This window comes from Macaca fascicularis, chromosome 7 (assembly GCF_037993035.2).
Source record: "Macaca fascicularis isolate 582-1 chromosome 7, T2T-MFA8v1.1".
Lineage (NCBI taxonomy): Eukaryota > Metazoa > Chordata > Mammalia > Primates > Cercopithecidae > Macaca > Macaca fascicularis.
This window is the reverse complement of record NC_088381.1, coordinates 90,151,736-90,169,886: the sequence shown is the minus strand read 5'-3', so window position 1 is coordinate 90,169,886 and position 18,151 is coordinate 90,151,736. Positions and strand designations below refer to the sequence as shown.

The window sequence follows — 18,151 nt, the reverse complement described above, 5'->3', positions numbered from 1 at the left end:
TAAGACCTTGGCAGAGACTCAACAGGAAACTGAACTCTATTTGCATGTCCTTTTATACATGGGAGATTAAAAGCTTCAACCTTGAGTGATCACAGTTTTTGGGAATCATGATGAGGCATTAAAGAGGAGGAGGAGTGTCTCAAGGGAGGTGAGCTGGAGGTGATGCAAGGTAGGTGTGAGGTTAGCCATGACTTTCAGTCCCCTTTGGTTAATCATGAGTGTATTTCATTTAGTTCCTTTTTTCGATTTTATCCTTACTGTGTCACATACAGGAATTAGCTAGGCAGGAATCTGTACTCCTATATCTCGGGAATCTTTCATATTTGATCTCCTATGTCCCATGGAGGCTTCCTTCTCTTTCTTGCCAGGCAGAGACCTATAGCTTGTTAATGCTAAAGGAAACTTAGAGATCATCTAACGTGAACTCTTTACTAAACAGATGAGAATCTGAGGTGCAAAGAGGTTAACTGACTTGTCTACAGTCACACACAAAGTGAAGAGTAAGAGTTCTGACACCCAAATGAATTTTTTTTTCTTTCCAGCAGACTGCTAGCTCTTTTTAGCAGGTGGAAATTTCTTCAGATCTCAGACAGCTTCTTCCCAGTGAGTGATTTGGTGCAGATATCTTGAACTATCTTTCCCCATCAGAACATGCATTTCTGGCAAACAGTGGCTCTCATTCCCTGACTTTTCCTCCCAGTTTCCCTAGATCAGGTCCCTATAATTCTTTAGTGGAAGAAGCCAAAGAACTGGAATGAGACTATTTATCCCTGGAATTCATTTAGAAAAACTTGGTTTTTCTTGGCCAAGTACTACAGTGAAAACTAACTCCATGTAGACAGCATGGGCAGAATAAGGATGGACAGTTGACTCATCACAGGTCAGTAATTAATATTATAGGTTCCTTTGTAAGGATGGTATAAGATCTCTATTCCTAAACGGATGCATGAATGAAACGTGTCCTAAAGACTAGGGAGGCCCTGTGGGAGAGCATCCATAAAGCTTGGTAAGGCTGCACTTTCTGAAGATTGAGACTCCTTTGTGCAGCTCTTGTCTCAGACATCGGGACTAAGTGTGTTGGAGAAGGTTTGATGTAAAAAATTCATTCATGCAGGGCGTGAAGGCTCACGCCTATAATCCTAGCACTTCAGGAGGCTGAGGCAGGAGGATCTCTTGAGCTCAAGAATTTAAGACCAGCCTGAGTAATATAGGAAGATCTCGTCTCTACAAAAAATTAAAAAATGAGCCAGGAACGGTGCTGCACACCTGTAGTCCCAGCTACTCAGGAGGCTGAGGGGAGAGGATCAGTTCAGCCTGGGAGGTTGAGGCTGCAATGAGCCATGGTCATGCCTCTGCACTCCGACCTGGGCAACAGAGTGAGACCCTGTCTCAAAAAAAAAAAAAAAAAAAAAGACTCTCCCTGTTACTATTGGTGAAGCGGACACTGACATGCGTCACTTTGATCTCTGCAAATGAAGGGCAATGAGGACACTGTCTCTTGTTGGGGAGCTAGACTGTCCCAGTGATGATCTTGCCATTGGGACCTTCACTATCATTAGTGCAGGGAAAGGATTTAGAGAGGTCGTGTGGGAAGAACATTCCTGATGAGGTATTTTGATGAAAAATGTGCTGATAGGCACTTTAGATTTCTTGGTTTGGAAAAACACTAGTGGTCATTGGCCATGTTCTCTCCCATTCTGGCTTTTCTGTCTCCTTCTGTCTGGAGAAGAGGGTGAAACCACTCTACTACAGACCATCGGGTGCTGAAAGGAATGGAGTTAGCATTATTGAGCACCTCCACTTTGTAGTCACTCAGATACTTACTAGCAATTATTTAATTTGATCCTTATAATAACTCTATGAAATTATTACCCTTATTTTATGGATGAGGGAATAGAGGTTTAGAAAAGTTAAAGCAACATTTTTCAAGGTCACAGAACTAGTAAGTGAGGGGTTGTGATTCTAATTTTTTTCTGATTCCAGAGGCTATACTTTTTTCACTACTAAAAGAACTTACTTATAAAAACTCACATGTGGCCGGGCACAGTGGCTCACACCTGTAATCGTAGCACTTTGGAAAGCCAAGGTGGGTGGATTACCTGAGGTCAGGAGTTTGAGACGAGCCTGGCCAACATGGTGAAACCTCATCTTTACTAAAAATGCAAAAAAAATAGCTGGTGATGCACGCCTGTAATCCCAGCTTTAATTTCCAAAAGTTTGTACTTTGGGTTTTTTTTTTCTTAATAATTTGTTGCCCTAGTAATATATTTAGACTGACATTTCTTTTTCTGAAAGTTATAAATACTCAGGAGGCTGAGGCAGGAGAATCACTTGAACCAGGGAGGCGGAGGTTGCAGTGAGCTGAGATTGTGCCATTGCACTCCAGCCTGGGCAACAAGAGCGATACTCTGTCTCAAGGAGAAAAAAAACAACAAAAACTTAATAGCTCAAATTTGTAAACTTGTTCATTTTAAGATAGGTGAAAGGACCTTGCCAAAGTTAGGGGCAATTTGCAGTTTATTGTTTTTAAATTTGACACACATTAATATTTTTATGAATGATTAAGGCTATTTATTTTTGTATATCACTTTGCCTACCTGGACTGCATTGCCACCTATTTAAGAGAGGAAAAACGCCTGTTTAAATTGTGCCATGAGACCTTCTGTTAAAACAATGAGAAAATTTTCACGGATCGCAATGACAGGGGAAGATGACAGGAGGTAGTTGTCTGGAAAGTGGAGAACACGCCACTGCCATTTTTCTTTCACTTTGGCATGATCACGTGGTTTACCCTTTCTGTCTTTTCTTAGCGCTTGACTTCTAGGACATTGGAGGAAAGGGATAGAAATATAGTATATCACTTTACCTGTCTGCACTATATTGTGTGATGTGGAAAAGTCACTTAATTTCTTCATTCATCGGTTTCTACGTCTTCAACCGAAGAGGTGGAGCCTGATGATAATTGGTTTCTCATTGCTCTGACACTCTGAGTGTGCATATGTGGGGGTGGATGTCCTCCATACAGAAAGCATGATGATGGTTTTGATGCTGAGAAATGGACTAGCTATGAACTCATAGATTTTACATTGATTCTTACTACAGAGATGGGTTATTGTTCTTGTACCATTTCTCTAATTTCAACGTACAGAGGCAGCTACACAGGCCTTTGTGTTTTTTTGTGTGCTTATTTATGAACTTGGTGCATAAAACGCTTCTTCATTTCTTTAGAAGACTGAGGCAGTTACTCCTTTATTGATCACTCACGATTATAACACAGGTGTTATGCAAACACAGGGAGGTCTTTATGCCCGAGGAGGCCTTGGCTGTGTCAGAGCTTATGACAACACACACTCAGGTGGTGTCTTCTTGGTACTGTCCCTGGGGCTGCTGACTTTCCTTTTCACTGCCTCTAAATAACAATTCTCACTCCTGTCAGGTGGCAGGTAAAGATGGAGACTGACTCTCGGGCCTACCTTAGGCCATGTGATCCCAGCACACCCAGAGGCCCTGGAGGGTGAATCCCTAAAGCTCAGCTAGGGGTGGTAAAGGCACTCCAGCCTTCTCCATAGTGGCTCCACAGTCCTCAGGTTTCTCTATGATTGGCTTTTTGAAGAAGCCAGAAGAGAAAAACCAAGAACCCCACTGAGGTGAACACAGGATTGATTTCAGCTTCACAATTGAGTGAGACAGTTTTTGGGAGGCACATCAACCTGCAGGTATAGATGAAGCTGCAGATTCTTTTCTGGGGCTGCTGGAGTGGAGTCATTTGGGGACCAGTGAGAGAAATGCATCACCTACTTTGTATTCTTACCTCTGTGGTTGGGGAAGAAACACTTTTCAGTCCACAGAATGTGGTCACATGACTAGGGAGAGACTCAAGGCAAAGGGCTCAAAATGCCATGCCCCGTTTTCCGTTTGTCATAATCGGTGCTGTCATCTTCCTGTTCATATTGCAAGTTTTGATCTTTTCAGGACTGCTTCCTTGCCAAACCCTCGTGTCCACTCCCCAACACACTTTGTGCTAATTAATGGCATTTCATCGCTTGGTTTTGAAAAATGAAAGTGTGAACTACTTGTGAAAGAGCTCTTAGCAAGATAAGAAAGAAAAAATGATTCCTTATCTCCCCAACTTACAGAAAAGCTGGTACGATTATGCGTCTTAAGAATGTGCACGAAAATGTTATTTCTAACAGAGGGAGTCCAGCAAACATCCACACGCCAAATATTGGGCTCCCTGCCTGCACGCAGGCCTTTGCTGAAATGTCACCTTCTCATTGTATCCCTTCTTGACAACCTGATTTAAAATTGTAATTTCTCCAAGCCTGCTCACAACCCTCTCTCTCCCCGCCTGTTTTACTCCTCTCCAAGGCAATTATCTCCATCTGACATATATTTTACTTATTTTATTTTGTGTTTATTTCCACTGAAATATAAGCTCCTGAGATTCTGAGAGCTGTGCTTCCATTGTGTCTAGAAAAGCGTCTGGCACATACGAGGTACTTAATGAATTGTTACTGAGTGAATGCTGCTATATTCTATGAAAGCAACTTTAATTTCCAAAAGTTTGTACTTTGGGGTTTTTTTTTTCTTAATAATTTGTTGCCCTAGTAATATATTTAGACTGACATTTCTCTTTCTGAAAGTTATAAATACTCATGCAATTTTGTCCTTAAGCCAGAAGGATAATTTAAACTTTCCCTATTCTATCATATGCATGCAGGTAAAAAGAAAACTTATGACTGTTAGATTTCTTATTTAAACATGGAGTTTGAGAACCTGGCTTTATTTAAATTAATACAAGCAATTGCATGTTGGCTTGACTTCCTGTGCCCTGTCACTGGGTCTTTTTTCTATCAAGTTGAGCATGCTGGGTGGCACGCTGTTCCACTGGCTGACTGCTGCCTCGGAGCCTTGGGGCATCCAGGGCACGCCTTCGGAGAGTCCCTGCAGTGTTTCACGTACTCGAACGTACGCTGTTACCACTCATAAACATATGCGTTTGTGCATGTGTAAATTGCTAAAAAGCCCAAAAAGACCCAGTGGATTCTGTATTCTTGAAGAATACCGAAATCATTTGGTGGTGGTGGTGATAAAGCGAGAGGGAGTTAGGAATCACTCTTTTGTTTAGGAAGCTGTGTTATTGTGGCTTTTCGTTGTGAAATAGCATGCCCCAGCAAGTCTGTTTGGAGAGAAGGTTCGCAAAATTCCTTTGTGAAATAAAACAGAAGTGTTTGGCTTTTTCTTTGACAGCCTCAGACTCAGGGCCGGGGCCCTTGGGACTCAAAAGAGAGAAAAGGTGGAGAAAAGAGAAAGCCTACTATTTTCTTCATTTTGCCCCTGCTAACATCCAATGTACTTAGGAGCCTCGATGTCTGCTCTCCAAGAGTAAGTTGTTTTGTGTTCCAGAGTTCTCTATAATCAACTCTTCAGAAAATCTTGTTACAGTCAATAGCATTTTTTTAGTGGGTAGATGAGAGCAGAGTCCGCACCAGCCTTGTGCACCACTATGTCCCTGGCATCCAGCTCAGTTCAAGGTACATAGCACTCACTCATATGTATTTCATTCACTCATTCATTTAATACATTTATTGAGTGTCTGTTATGGGCCAAAGTTATTCTAAGTGCTGGAGTTAAAGCAATGAACACAACAGACAAAAACTCATCCCTGCCATCAAGGACCTTGTATTCCAGTGGAGAGCCAGACAACAAAATATAAACAAGTAAAATATGTAGCACGTCAAATAGTGATAAATGCTGTGGAGAAAAACTAAGCAGATATGAGAGATGGTATTTATTGAAAGAATGAATAAAGAGCTCTAACAAAAAAATAAAGCTGTATAATCCTATCATTTCAATGAATATTTTAGGGTAATGTGCTGAATTGAAGAGTAGGAAAGGAGCCTTGATTCTGAGTTTGTTCACCTTGTCACGGAAAATTTATCATTGAGTACGTATTGTTTAAGATACTGCGGTGGACTAAGACCCTAACTAAAGCAGAGACATTTGGTTAGAAATTAATTTCTATTCTTTACCCAGTGGCTCCTGCATCTTAATCCACTGCAGTGTTTTCTGGTGCCCATTTGTTCACTTTTGAATGCAGAGAATTGTGGCTGTCAGATCTCAAGCCCCATTGCTGCCTCTGTATAAGTGGTAAGTCAGTGACAATGGAAGAGACAAACTTGCACACTTTGCTTGACAGCAAAGATATATGTGGGTGGTAAAGTCACCAACTCTATGGACCTGACAGAAACCCAGGGAATTTTTCTAGCTCTCATTATGCCGGCCCTGGACCCCTATAGTTTCCACTCCAGGCAAGCCCCTGAGAAGGAGAGGAAAAGGCAGTGAATCCATGAGCACCCCTAGAGACTCTAAGGGAGTCCAACAAGAGACTATCTTTGACAAGCATCAGAAGGAGGGAATATGTGGGCCAGTTTCTCATGTTTCTCATGGTGTACCCTGGGAGAAAAGCTGCCGACCTAGGAGTGGTGCTCAGGAGTGATTGGCAATGGGCTGAGGAGTAGCTGTCTTCCTTCAATCAGGGGAGTGAGCCATCTCGGGAGAACAGCCTGGAAGTCGAAATTGCAATTGGTGTTTTAAAGAAGGGGAGAGGAGGCAGGGGGAAGGAGTTGAAGACTTCACATCCTATCCCTTCTTCTGGAAACTGGCCAAGGAGTCAAGAGCAATCTTTGCATGAGCAAAGATGACCAGACTTCACTTACCTGTTCCCAGCCATCCTTTACTTGAGATGTTGCTATAGGTAAGGTATTTCTTTAGTACATCCCGCAGCTCCCAGCCCAGTACCCCAGCCAGGACAATCAGGCTTCAAGTCAGATCCAGATCCTGGCTCTGCTTCTGTAAGCAAGCTGTCCAGCCTCTCTGAGGCACAGTATCCTCGCTTCCAAAACAGAAAGGATGATAAAGACCTCATTGAGTTGTCATAGGATAAGTGAGTCCATACCTGTAAAGTGGCTGCATTTTGTTGGTGCTCAGTAATTTAGTTCACTTTCTTCTCAATTATTCTTCCTTGCAGTTTGCTTTTTCTTATAATAAGTAACATTTATTAAATAGCTACTATAGGCAATGCAATTTATTTACTTTCTATAATTATATATTTTATAACACAGGGAAGGTAGAACTCTTATTATCCCCATTTCATAGATGAAGAGATGCAGATGATTTTAGAAGACAGTGTGAAGCTTATGTCAGGATCACAAAATCTCAGAGTTAGAAAACACTTGAGAGGTCATTTGGGACCATTGCTCTGTTGTCCTAGTTTTTTGACAGATGGTCACAGAGTATCAGTTTGAACAGGTTTGGTGGTGAGGCCACAGTTCCTGTTGTCCCTTGGTTCTGACACATCCTGGAGGTGTCCTTCTCTATGGGCCCCCCGTCTCCCTAAATTACATGCTGTGTCCTCTGGTGCAGCATCAAGAGTCTGAAATCTGTCACCCTCCCTTACTAGCTAAGCTACTTTGGGCAAGTATTTCAGGTTTTCTGTGCCTTAGGGTACTCATTTGTAAAATAAGGACAAGAATAGAAAATGAATACTAGGGTTGCTGTGAAGATTAATCATATAACACACATTAAGTGCTTAGAATGCTGCCTGGCACATAGTAAGCACTCAACAGATATTAGTTATTAATACAGAAGACATATAGCTCTATGGATTTGTCCAGATATTTATTCCCCTCCTTCTCCTTAGAGACATTCTTCCCAGTCTCTGTTACAGGGAGTCACTAGGAATCCATCTTGCAGGCATTAGAAAACCATGGCTCCACAACTTTGACATCTGCATAACCAGCTTTCCAGATGTCATTCTTTTTCCAAATCATGATTTCAAACTGGGAGAAGAATTGTATCCTCTCCATGTTGGAGATGCACTCCACCTTCCTGCCTATCACTCGTTCAAAGAAGGAGAATTAGATTTGAGTGGCGGGCAGTGGGCTTGACGAATCGTGATAGGCCCTCTGTGTAAATACATCTGGGGAAGACTGGGTCCAAACCCCTTCCAAGATCATGGGGCTCAGAGTGCTGTATCTGGATGGCGATTTGGGAACCTGACTTTGTCCAAGGGCAGAGCCAATATCCAGGGCTTGCAGACCATTCAACCAAAGAAGCTGCCCAATGGGGTGGGACAGAAAGGTAGAAGGCAGGTTCCAGGCCTATGTTAGGATCAGGCATCAGGTCAGAGTGAGTGAGTTTGGGATGAAGAGTAGAAAAGAGATGTTTTCTGAAGGTTTTGAGCTGTTTGGGGGAAATAAATGATAAGAGCTCATGGGGGCAGTCATGACTAAAATGCATGGAACAATGACATATTATAACATACATATAAAACATGTATTTATATGTATATATGTATTCATATATATATATATGAAAGGTCAGGCAGAATCAGGAGAGGAGAGAGGATTGGGAAGACCCTTGGTGAAACAGTGAAAAGCCCTGACTGAAACCAAGTAAGGTGTGGCAAGCCCTGTCAGCCTCTTTGTCCTTCTGTGGAAAACAGGATATTTGACTAGAGGGGTTTGTTGAAGAACATTTTCTGTAGACATTGCCTGAAGTGTTCCAATGAAGCCTAAAGAATTCATTTTGGGTTTAAACAAATACTTTTACAACCGTACTGAAGTATACTTAATGTGAAATAAACTGTACACATTTAGAGTATCTAATCTGATGAATTTATGCCTGTACATCTGTGAAACCATCACTGCGATTAAGTCATTGACCATATCTATCACCACACGTTCTTATGAGGCTATTTAATAAGGTAAGTGGTAGATTTTCTAGATGAGAACAGAAGGAAGGCTGATTTCTGCCACAGGTTCAGCCTTGGAGTAGACAGCCCTGTCAGTCATCTAAATCTGGAAAAACACATTGTTCAAGATAAAAGTGCAGGTTGAATTGAGCTGTCCAAAGAAGGATAAGGAAGAGCCAGTGGAAGCAATTTTTCAATGTTTTGTTTCTAATACATGTGAAAGTAAAGAGATAGAGAAGAAAGGGAGAGCAAAACACCATAATCCAGCTTGGGACCAGGAGTGCAAGGCTGCAGTGAACTATGATCATGCCACTGCACTCTAACCTGGGTGACAGAGCAAGACTCTGTCTCACGAAAAAAACAAAACAAAGCAAAACAAAATATCCAGTCAGTAATCATCAAAACAATAGAGCATGCTACAGATGGAACCTTTCCTTCCATGTTGGGCAAAATGACAGGTAGTGTACATATTTGATCTGAAGGAGGGAGAGGAGCCTCCCCTCATTGCCAGTCCTTTTTCTCTAGAACATGTAAATTCAGAGGCATGTGGCTGCAGAAAAACTGGATGTCACCCATGGTTGTACATGATAAGGTGCCTTCTTAATCTACGCTATACTCTAAGCACTGTGGCTCTGTGGTCAAACCTTTTATGAGCCCCCAAGAAAACTGTCACAGTAGATGCTACGATTCATTCCTTTGGCTCCATCTCCCCTCTCTTCTGTCGCACTGGGAGCTGACTGTCTGAGCACCATGGGAGGGCATGTGCAAGCTGAGTGGCTGAACCTGAAAGAAAGGTAGGAACACTGGCTTTCTCTGGTCCCCATTTCCTAAATTATTTATTCAAGAGAAAATCATGATCTTGTTGGAACTGCTGCTCTACATGGGTGGCAATGTCTTTTTTTTTTTTTTTTTTTTTTTTTTTTCCGTCCAGGCTGGAGTGCAGTGGCATGATCTCGGCTCACTGCAAGCTCCACCTTCCAGGTTCACGCCATTCTCTTGCCTCAACCTCCTGAGTAGCTGGGACTACAGGCATCCGCCACCACACCTGGCCAATTTTTTTTTCTTTTTTTTTTTGGTATTTTTAGCAGAGACAGGGTTTCACCGTGTTAGCCAGGATGGTCTCGATCTCCTGACCTCGTGATTCTCCTGCCTCAGCTTCCCAAAGTGCTGGGATTACAGGCATGAGCCACCGTGCCCGGCCGGCAATGGTTTTTGAGCTGCTCAGAAGTAGAGCTGCAGCAGGGTGGATGTCACTGGCACAGTAGTAAGACCCTTCATCTCTCTCTGATGGTGCAAGGATCTTAAGTACAGCCTGGTTCTCTTCAGTATCAATGTCACCTTGGAAATTGTCCTTGAAACCAGGGCCATAGATGCCCTTTTCTCGGTATATGAAAGTCATTGTGTTACCTTGGGTCTTCCTGTACCAGTTGATATAGTAGTTACTGATTGCTTCTCCTTTCATGGAGCACTTGAGGGTGGCAGGGTCCCCCACTGACACAATCACTGTTTGGTGTTCAGGCACCAACTCAACAGCTGACATGACTCCTGAGAGAAAAGACACAAGAGACAGGCTCAGTGAGGGCTGGAGGCTGAGACCATTGAGTAAGGAGCGAGGTCCAGGAGTACAAGGTCCTGGGAGCCTTGATGCTTCTTTGCTGCTGAGTCTTGCTTGGCCAAAGTTCTGGAGTCTGCCTTACCTGCCCAGAAGAGGGAGAGATGGATGAGGGAGGAGATCCTCTGCATGGCTCACTCAGGGGCAGCTCTGCCTGTGAACCACCTTCTGCCTGGTCCCTCCTCTGAACCAACACACTTGTGAAACACTTGTGACTGAGGAAGTCAGTCCCTATCAGCAGCTGTTTCATTCCTCAGAGAAGCCTAGCTGATCACAGGAGGCTCACAGGGCCTGCTGCCTGTTAATGGGATGACAGTGCCACCTTCAAGACCAATAGTGTGGTTCAGGTAAGTTAGGCCAACTGAGAGGAGATTAAGGCAGCTTATTTAATTCATGATAAGGTTTCTGCTTCCTGCCCTAGATGTTAAATTTGATATTGTTGTTCTAGTTTCAGATTAGGTGTACATGTTAGACACTATGTGGTGATGTTAATAGTTAATACCAAGAAGAATTATTGACATTTACAGCTGTAATCAAAAGAACCATCAAATGAGGAGATCGATAGTATGTGCACAAAGACTGAAGATGTTGTAATGATTGTTGTGTTGACTGCAAACTCCCTCTAGGCAAAGTTGGATAAGGGTGATTTACCCATGTGTTAAAGAGCGATCCAATGAAACATTGTCTTCCAAATGTGAACCAGAGTTTCCTGATCTTTATTGAGCTCATCTATCTTCTTTTCTGAAGGCTTCTTAGTTTACTTGTGTTAAATTACACAAAGCAAAATATTGTAAAAAACTTAGAAACCACCACTACATCCCAACTTATGACGGGCTAAATTTATGTGGACTTCAAAAGAGGGGAGTGTTAGGATTTTTGGGACCTCCACTTTTGAGTTTAAAGGTCCATCTTTGAAATTTTGAAATCAAACAGGTAAATAACAATGGGAACTAGAGAGTGCAGCAGAAGCTGGGAAGGGGGTCACTTGGTAAGCAAAAAAGCAAGAGCAAAGGTGGCATTCCATATTAGTAAGTGGATGCAGGACTTACATTCACAGATTAGTGGAGGAAAGACTCACTTAAGCTTTCTTAAGTTCCCCAGTGTGACTGGGAACAAAAATTCAGATAGGAGCAGCTCAAGTTTCTTGACCCCATAGTAGTTGCTCTCCCCACCCACCCCTGCCTCACCTCACTTTGCGCAACTGCCCATCCCGCCTACTGCTCTTGGAGGACTGTTACCAAGTACTCAAGGTGGGCACATTCTTTGATGTTATAAATGGTATAATCAGCACCCCCTCCCCCAGCAGAACATAATGCTGTCTGCTGTCTATAGCTCTTTGAAAGTTGCCGAGGTCAATCTGTTTGGACTTAAACACTTGACCTTTTTCTATCGGGCTGCCTAGTTCTTGGCACATCCTATGAAACCTAGTCATTCTTACTGCGTGCCAGACCCTGAGGATTCAGGGTCTGCCGTTGATGAATGGAAGACACGGTCTTTTTTCTTATGCAGCTTATGTTCTAGCATGAGAGTCAGTCATCACTTAATGATTTGCATAGTTTATTCCTCCATTGCAGCTATAAGTATTCTGCAGAAGCAGAAGGATTATGAGAGCATGTTACAGAGGCCAGGTTTGGTCAGGAGGTCAGGGAAGGCTTCCCTGAAGAGGAAGTGGCATTGAAGTTGCAACTGAGTCTGTTTGCCCCTGCACATCCACTCTACTTCCTACTCTAAGAGCCTGACCTTAATTGGCGGCATCCACTGGCTCTCCATCCTATTTTGGCCAATGGAGACACCTTCAGGAGACTGGAGGGAAGGAGAGAGTGCCTTCCTCCACTGGAAGCTATAGCTCCTCTTCCATAGCTGCAGGTTTCAGTAAAGGCTCCTCCCCTACACGCTTCAGGTCTGGCATGGCAGCGGTTCTTTGTTGCCAGCCTTGGGTGTTTCACCACCTTCTTTTTGGTTTCTCATAACCCTTCTGTATTAATTTCCTATAGCTGCTTTAACAAAGTACCACAAACTAGGTGGTTTAAAACAATATAAATGTATTACCTCACAGTTCTGGAAGCTGGAAGTTTGAAATCAAGGTGTCAGCAGGGCCATGCGCCCTCTGAAACCTGTAGGGGAATCCTTCCTAGCCTCTCACTAGATTTTGGTGGTTTGCTGGAAACTCTGACGGCCTTTGGCTTGGCTTGCACCTGCATCACTCCAGTCTCTGCCTGCACTGTCTCGTGGTTTTCTCTCCCTGCGTGTCTTTGTCTTCACTTGGCTGTATTATAGAATGCCAGTCATATTGCATTAGGGGCCTACCATACTCCAGTATGAACTCATTGAAACTAATTACATCTGCAGTGACCCTATTTCCAAATAAGGTCACATTCTAAAGTACTGGGAGTTAAGACTTGAACATATCTTTCCTTGGGGGCACAGTTCAATCCATAATACCTGTCCACACCTTTGTAAAAGTCCCTTTCATTAAACTCTCTCTAATCACCCCGAGAGTGCCCTGTCTCCTGCTGGGACCCTGCCTGAAACAGGTATGGGGCATGGTTAGGGAAATACCATTCTATGTAACAAATGAGGACATGTATTAAAAAAAGCCTTCAGGCAGAAAGAAGTAGAGAGGGCTTAAAGCTGTATTAATATCAAAAGAGCAGTTAGCAGGGCTCAGGTAAGCCTGTCTTTCTAGATAATTATTGTTGAACTATCTCAAATTATTCAGGAAGTCGTTTTGAAAAGTCCCAAGAATGTGTATTATGTTTATGACTGCGATTTGTGTCTTCCACTGGTTAGAGGGAATTTTAAGAATTTATTGTTAATGGCCAAAAACAACCTTCCTCCAGGCCTGACTAAGAGAGAGAGCTGGTATGAATGATAAATCAAAGCCAGAGGTAGAAGACAGTACAGGAGAGGACAGGCGATGATGCGGTGGGAGCTTGCGACAGAGTGTGGCTAGTGCTTCACCAGGTCAGGAGCAGTCGGCTTGGCCTGGGTCTGTGGCAGGACAAGATGGAACTTAAACAAAAACACAGCCTGTCTCGGGGTGCCCAGGTGGAAGGCAGAAACATCCACCAGGGCTCTGCCCTCGGACCCAACCCTCCTCCGGCCCTGTGCAGGCTGTGTTCTTTGTGCTCAGTCCTTCCTTCATGTCAAGGCCAGCAATTAGGCCACAGCTTCCTCGGTCCTGCCAAGGGGATGTCTGTCCCTTCATGTGATTTCTAGGAAAAACTAATTTTTTTATACTCTGTAAAATGGGAGAAGATAGCTTATAGGATTTCTGTGAGAAATAGATGAAATTAGGCTTGTAAATCCTTGGCTCATTGCTTAACAATGTTAATTTTCTCCTTGTCATACAAATAATGATACCTGAGACTTGAAGTTAGTAGGAGAGGCAAGAGTGGTTTTGGGGGCTTTATCCATTCTCCCCCATAATCTCTATCTCTCCAGAATGGAAGGTTTCCCATTCTTTGATGTCTTTCCCAATCTTACGTGCTATGAAAATACAGCCTCAAGGCAAGTTCCTGAGGCATCTTCCAACCAGGTTGCTGTCCTTAGCCCCTCCTCTGCAGAAACTCGGAAGCTGCTATTGCATACTGTGTTGTTTGATTTGTAAATGCTGCCTCATGCGTGTGACTTAGTCTGTTCTTATCTCTGGTGTAATCCCCCAAGCACCCGTTGAACCCATACTGGTCTTCAAAAATTCTTATTGAAGTGAAATAATTTCTTCTGCCCACAGGATGTCTGATCTGAAAGCATGTTGTGGTCGGCTACACACAAGAGCAAAAGAAGAGCAGGAAGGAACTCAGTGCCAAGACTACAGCCACAGGAAGAACAGCAGCTCTTAGGGCTGCAGCTCTAAAGACAGGCCAGGTCATTACAGGAGCGTCTGCTCCCTTAGCTTGCCAGACAGAGGAGGGTTAAGAAAGGAACTGCCGACCCTGATATGCAAACTGCCACGAGTGCTTCTTGCCTTTCTATCAGCGTCAGATGGCTAGCGATGGATGGCTGTAAAGTGGATATAATTAATATTTTATTTTCAGGGCCACGGTGCTTCTTGGGAGCACCAAGCAAATCAACCAACAGATTAAAGAGTGATGGAGAAAGCCGTGTTTTGGGCCTCATTGGGAACAGAATGGAAGAGTTGAGGGTGGAAGGGACCTTAGCAAGTCTTCTGATCCATGTTTCAACCTTCATTTCCCCATAACCTCAAGGAGAGAGTTGCTTTTCCTGTTCTTCAAATGAGTTCCTTGAATTCACACTCTATTTCTTTGAATTTGCACAGACTGTTGAGGAACAGGCGGCGGGGTCACCCTACCTCTGCTCAGACAAGCCTGGAAGAGAAAAATTTTACATAGAAGACTGGACTGGAAGAGGCCTGGGAACTTGAGGATTCCCACTTCCCCACTGCCCACTCTAGTTCTCAAGAGGCAGCTATGCTGCAGTGCAGACCACTGAATTTAGATTCAGGAATCTGGGTTTACATCTCACTCCTTCTCTTACTTGCAAGTCACTTGCCACACCAGGCCTCAGTTTCCTGGACAATAAAATGGGGATAACGTTGTCCCATGTGGTTGTTGGTGGTAACAAAATTATGCACACGAGCACGCCTTGTAGTCTAAGTTAGACCTGCACTAACCTAGATTAGCTGACCAGGGTGGAGGGTGGGAGGGGCAGGCTTCAGTGTGTGACTTACCTAGAGGCCAAGGAGAGTCACCATGGATAGGGCAGTCCTTGTTAGTCCCCTGCTCTCTCAATGTGGCTCTGAGAATCTCCAGGAAGAATTGGCTGGTTGAATTCTCAACTCTACCAAGAAAGATGTGCTGGAGACCAGGGCCATAGAAGTCTTCTTGTTGATGTACGAAAATCAGGAAGCTGTCTCAGGTCCTCTTTACCAGCATATATTGTAATTATTCATCTCCTTCCCTGTCAGTCGGCACTGGAAAATTTTGCTTCTTCTAAAAGGAACAAATGTCTCTAATTCTTATTGCTCCAACAAGGTGTCTGGCTTGATTCCTAAAATAAATGAACAAATAAACAAATAGATTGATACAGAATAAATAAATCAAGGTAAAAGGAAGATAGAGAAATTGAAAAGCCACATCAGAGTATCAAGGACTGGGGTACCAGTGTGGGGACCACCTTCCTTTTCAGTATTCCCACAAACTCTCCCTGGGACAATTTCATCAGAGGAGTCATTCATTCATTCATTCATGCATCTATTTGGCAAGCGTCCTCTCACTTGTATGGTATTCTCAGTGCTGGGCTGGCTCTGCGGGGAGGACAGTGATTTGGTCTCTCGGGGGCTTGCCAGACCCAGGGAACTACAGGGCCTGTGGTTCTGAGGCTCCGGGGCTGCTCTCAGTTGAGCTGTAGGAGGACAAGAGGGCAGATCTCCCCCAAAGCTTCCCTAGAGGACTGAAGCATTCTGCTCCTGGGACAGTCTCTTGGCCCTTTCTTCCACATCGCAACCTTCAGTGTCTCAGCGACTGGCCTATGTACTCTTGGGCTTGCTTGAGGACCTTAAGGAAATGAGTCTAAATCAGCAAATGCCCTGTCCTCAGAGAACAGCCTCATTAGTTGTAAATGCAGTCTGGATTCTTTCTCTTTTTGCTGCACATGGAAGCGTCTTCCCCCTACAATGAGGCCAAGAGCTTGGCAGGGGTGATGTTGATGTTTAGCTTCAGACGGCTGTTAATGCTTCTTTCCCTCATATTTGTGAATGCTTCTTTTATTTTTTATTGTAATATGCTTATTTTGGATCTTAAATTTATACAGCAATGCAGCTGCTTCCAAGGAGGAAGCCAAAATGCCAATCTTCCATCAGACCAGAGCCTGTAGCCATGGCACAGGATCTAACAAAAAATATTACTGCATTAAATGTAATTTGTAGCAGCAGTTAAGTGCCTGCTGTAGTAGTGTGTCCATATCAAGTGCCCTGCAAATGTTAATGCTGGATTAAAGAAAACACAAAACAAAACAAACACAATGGGAAGAAGGAGTAAGTAGAGTGGGCAATGAAAATTAAATGAGAAAAAGCAAAGTTAAAGCATGAAAAAAGGTTTAATGGAGTATTATAGAATTATCTACTGAAAGGATGAAGTAGAACAAACTAAAAATAAAAAGGCAATGTAAGAGCTTAGATAAGAGGAATGTAGAGGCAGAGAGAAGCTGGAGAGGTATTTAGGACAATTACCTCCATGCAGTGGTTTTCAATCTTGGCCCCACACTGGGACCACCTGGGGAGTTTTAGGAACTACTGAAGCCTTGGTGCCACCCCCACAGAGGCTGATTTCATTAGTCTGGGGTGGGTTCTGGGCAACAGGATTTTAAAAACTTCCTTAGATAATTCTGATGTACAACCAGGGTTGAAAGTCACTGTGTAACAAAAAGAAGAACTGTAGGACAGTAAAGGCTTATACACTGTTGTACTGAGGGGACAAGGAAGAGGTGTCACCTGTGACCATAGGGCCTGCTGTAGCATCGGGTTCTGCTCCTTGTCCTTTCTCTATGACCAGTGCAGACCTCCAACAGCTTTCCTGCCTGGTGATTGCTCACTTCCTACAAACCAGAGGGCACACGGCTCTGCTTAGGTCAGCACCAACCATCTTCCTGTTCCCTTGATCTCTTTCAACAGTGTTGGGCACTTAGTGGGTGCTTAGTAAATATTCACTAGGTGATATCATACCTGGCATTCTGGGTCCTTCTGTGCTAGATGAAATGGGCTAAATCTGTGTTTTTGGTTCCGCCTCCTAATCCTGCCCTGACTTTTCAGATAGAAATTTTGTCCTATCCAGCTCCCTTCTGAGAGGTAGAATTCAGCTGGGGAGCCCACTAGCTGGGATTCCTTACACTGGGACATCACTCTGTGTGTGTGTGTGTGTGTGTGTGTGTGTGTGTGTGTGTGTGTGAGATGGAACCTAGCCTGCAGTGCAATGGACTTACAGAGTAATGGGTTCTTGCTATATTTCAACTTTGCATTCTTTTTTCCTCGCTCCCTCTCTCCCTCCCTCCCTCCCTCCCTCCCTCCCTCCCTCCCTCCCTCCCTTCCTTCCTTCCTTCCTTCCTTCCTTCCTTCCTTCCTTCCTTCCTTCCTTCCTTCCTTCCTTCCTTCCTTCCTTCCTTCTTTCCTCTGTTTTTGTCTTACAATTCCCAGGCTCATGGCAGACCATAGTAATCCAAGGAGACCTACCATTAGGAGTGAAAATATGTCCAGTTCCCTGAAATGGCCACTTGTTTTTGGAGGGAGATAGATTGCTTTCTGCTCTCCTGGAATTGCAGATTTCACAGTGAAGATTTGCTGCCCCAGGGAGAGCAGTGGGTGGAATGTAAAGTTATTGCTGTCTCTGGAAATCCTCTTTGATTTGTTCTGCTCGCTGGAAGACTGTGGGGGTGTGCTGGTCCTCAGGTAGAACCTGGAAAAGCCATGACACAGGTTTTCATGCTAACAGTAGACTAATCCTATGTTTTTGTTGGTAGAAGCCCATTTATGAAAAATAAAACAATGGTTATTATGTACTTCCATTCAACAATATCCCAATAAAGAGGTACAACTGGATAAACCTGGATTGGGAGCAGATGGAAAATTAGTTTAAAAGGGCCCAAACAAGAGCCCCTCCCACTTTGAAGTAGTCTCTGCATACAAGAAAAAGCATTTCCCACTTTCCTCCTCTGAAATGGAGAAAAGAATTTTGCTCAAGGTTCTTGGTTGGGAGTAGGCTGAGGGGATAGCTCAGTGTTAGAGAGAATTAAATGCTGTTTTCTTTTCCTTTGGTGGTGGGACTTACGGA

General features: G+C 43.6%; 1 protein-coding gene and 1 long non-coding RNA gene across 2 annotated transcripts in view; one reads left to right on the top strand and one right to left on the bottom strand.

Moving 5' to 3' along the window:
• LOC101925857 (T cell receptor alpha chain constant) overlaps positions 1-18,151 on the bottom strand; it is a 487,011-nt gene that overhangs the window by 117,635 nt on the left and 351,225 nt on the right. The gene's annotated exons all lie outside the window — the stretch shown is intronic.
• LOC102115546 (uncharacterized) lies at positions 84-14,467 on the top strand. Its single transcript, XR_006699870.2, has 2 exons — positions 84-169; positions 14,101-14,467. It is a non-coding gene; the product is annotated as an uncharacterized lncRNA (long non-coding RNA).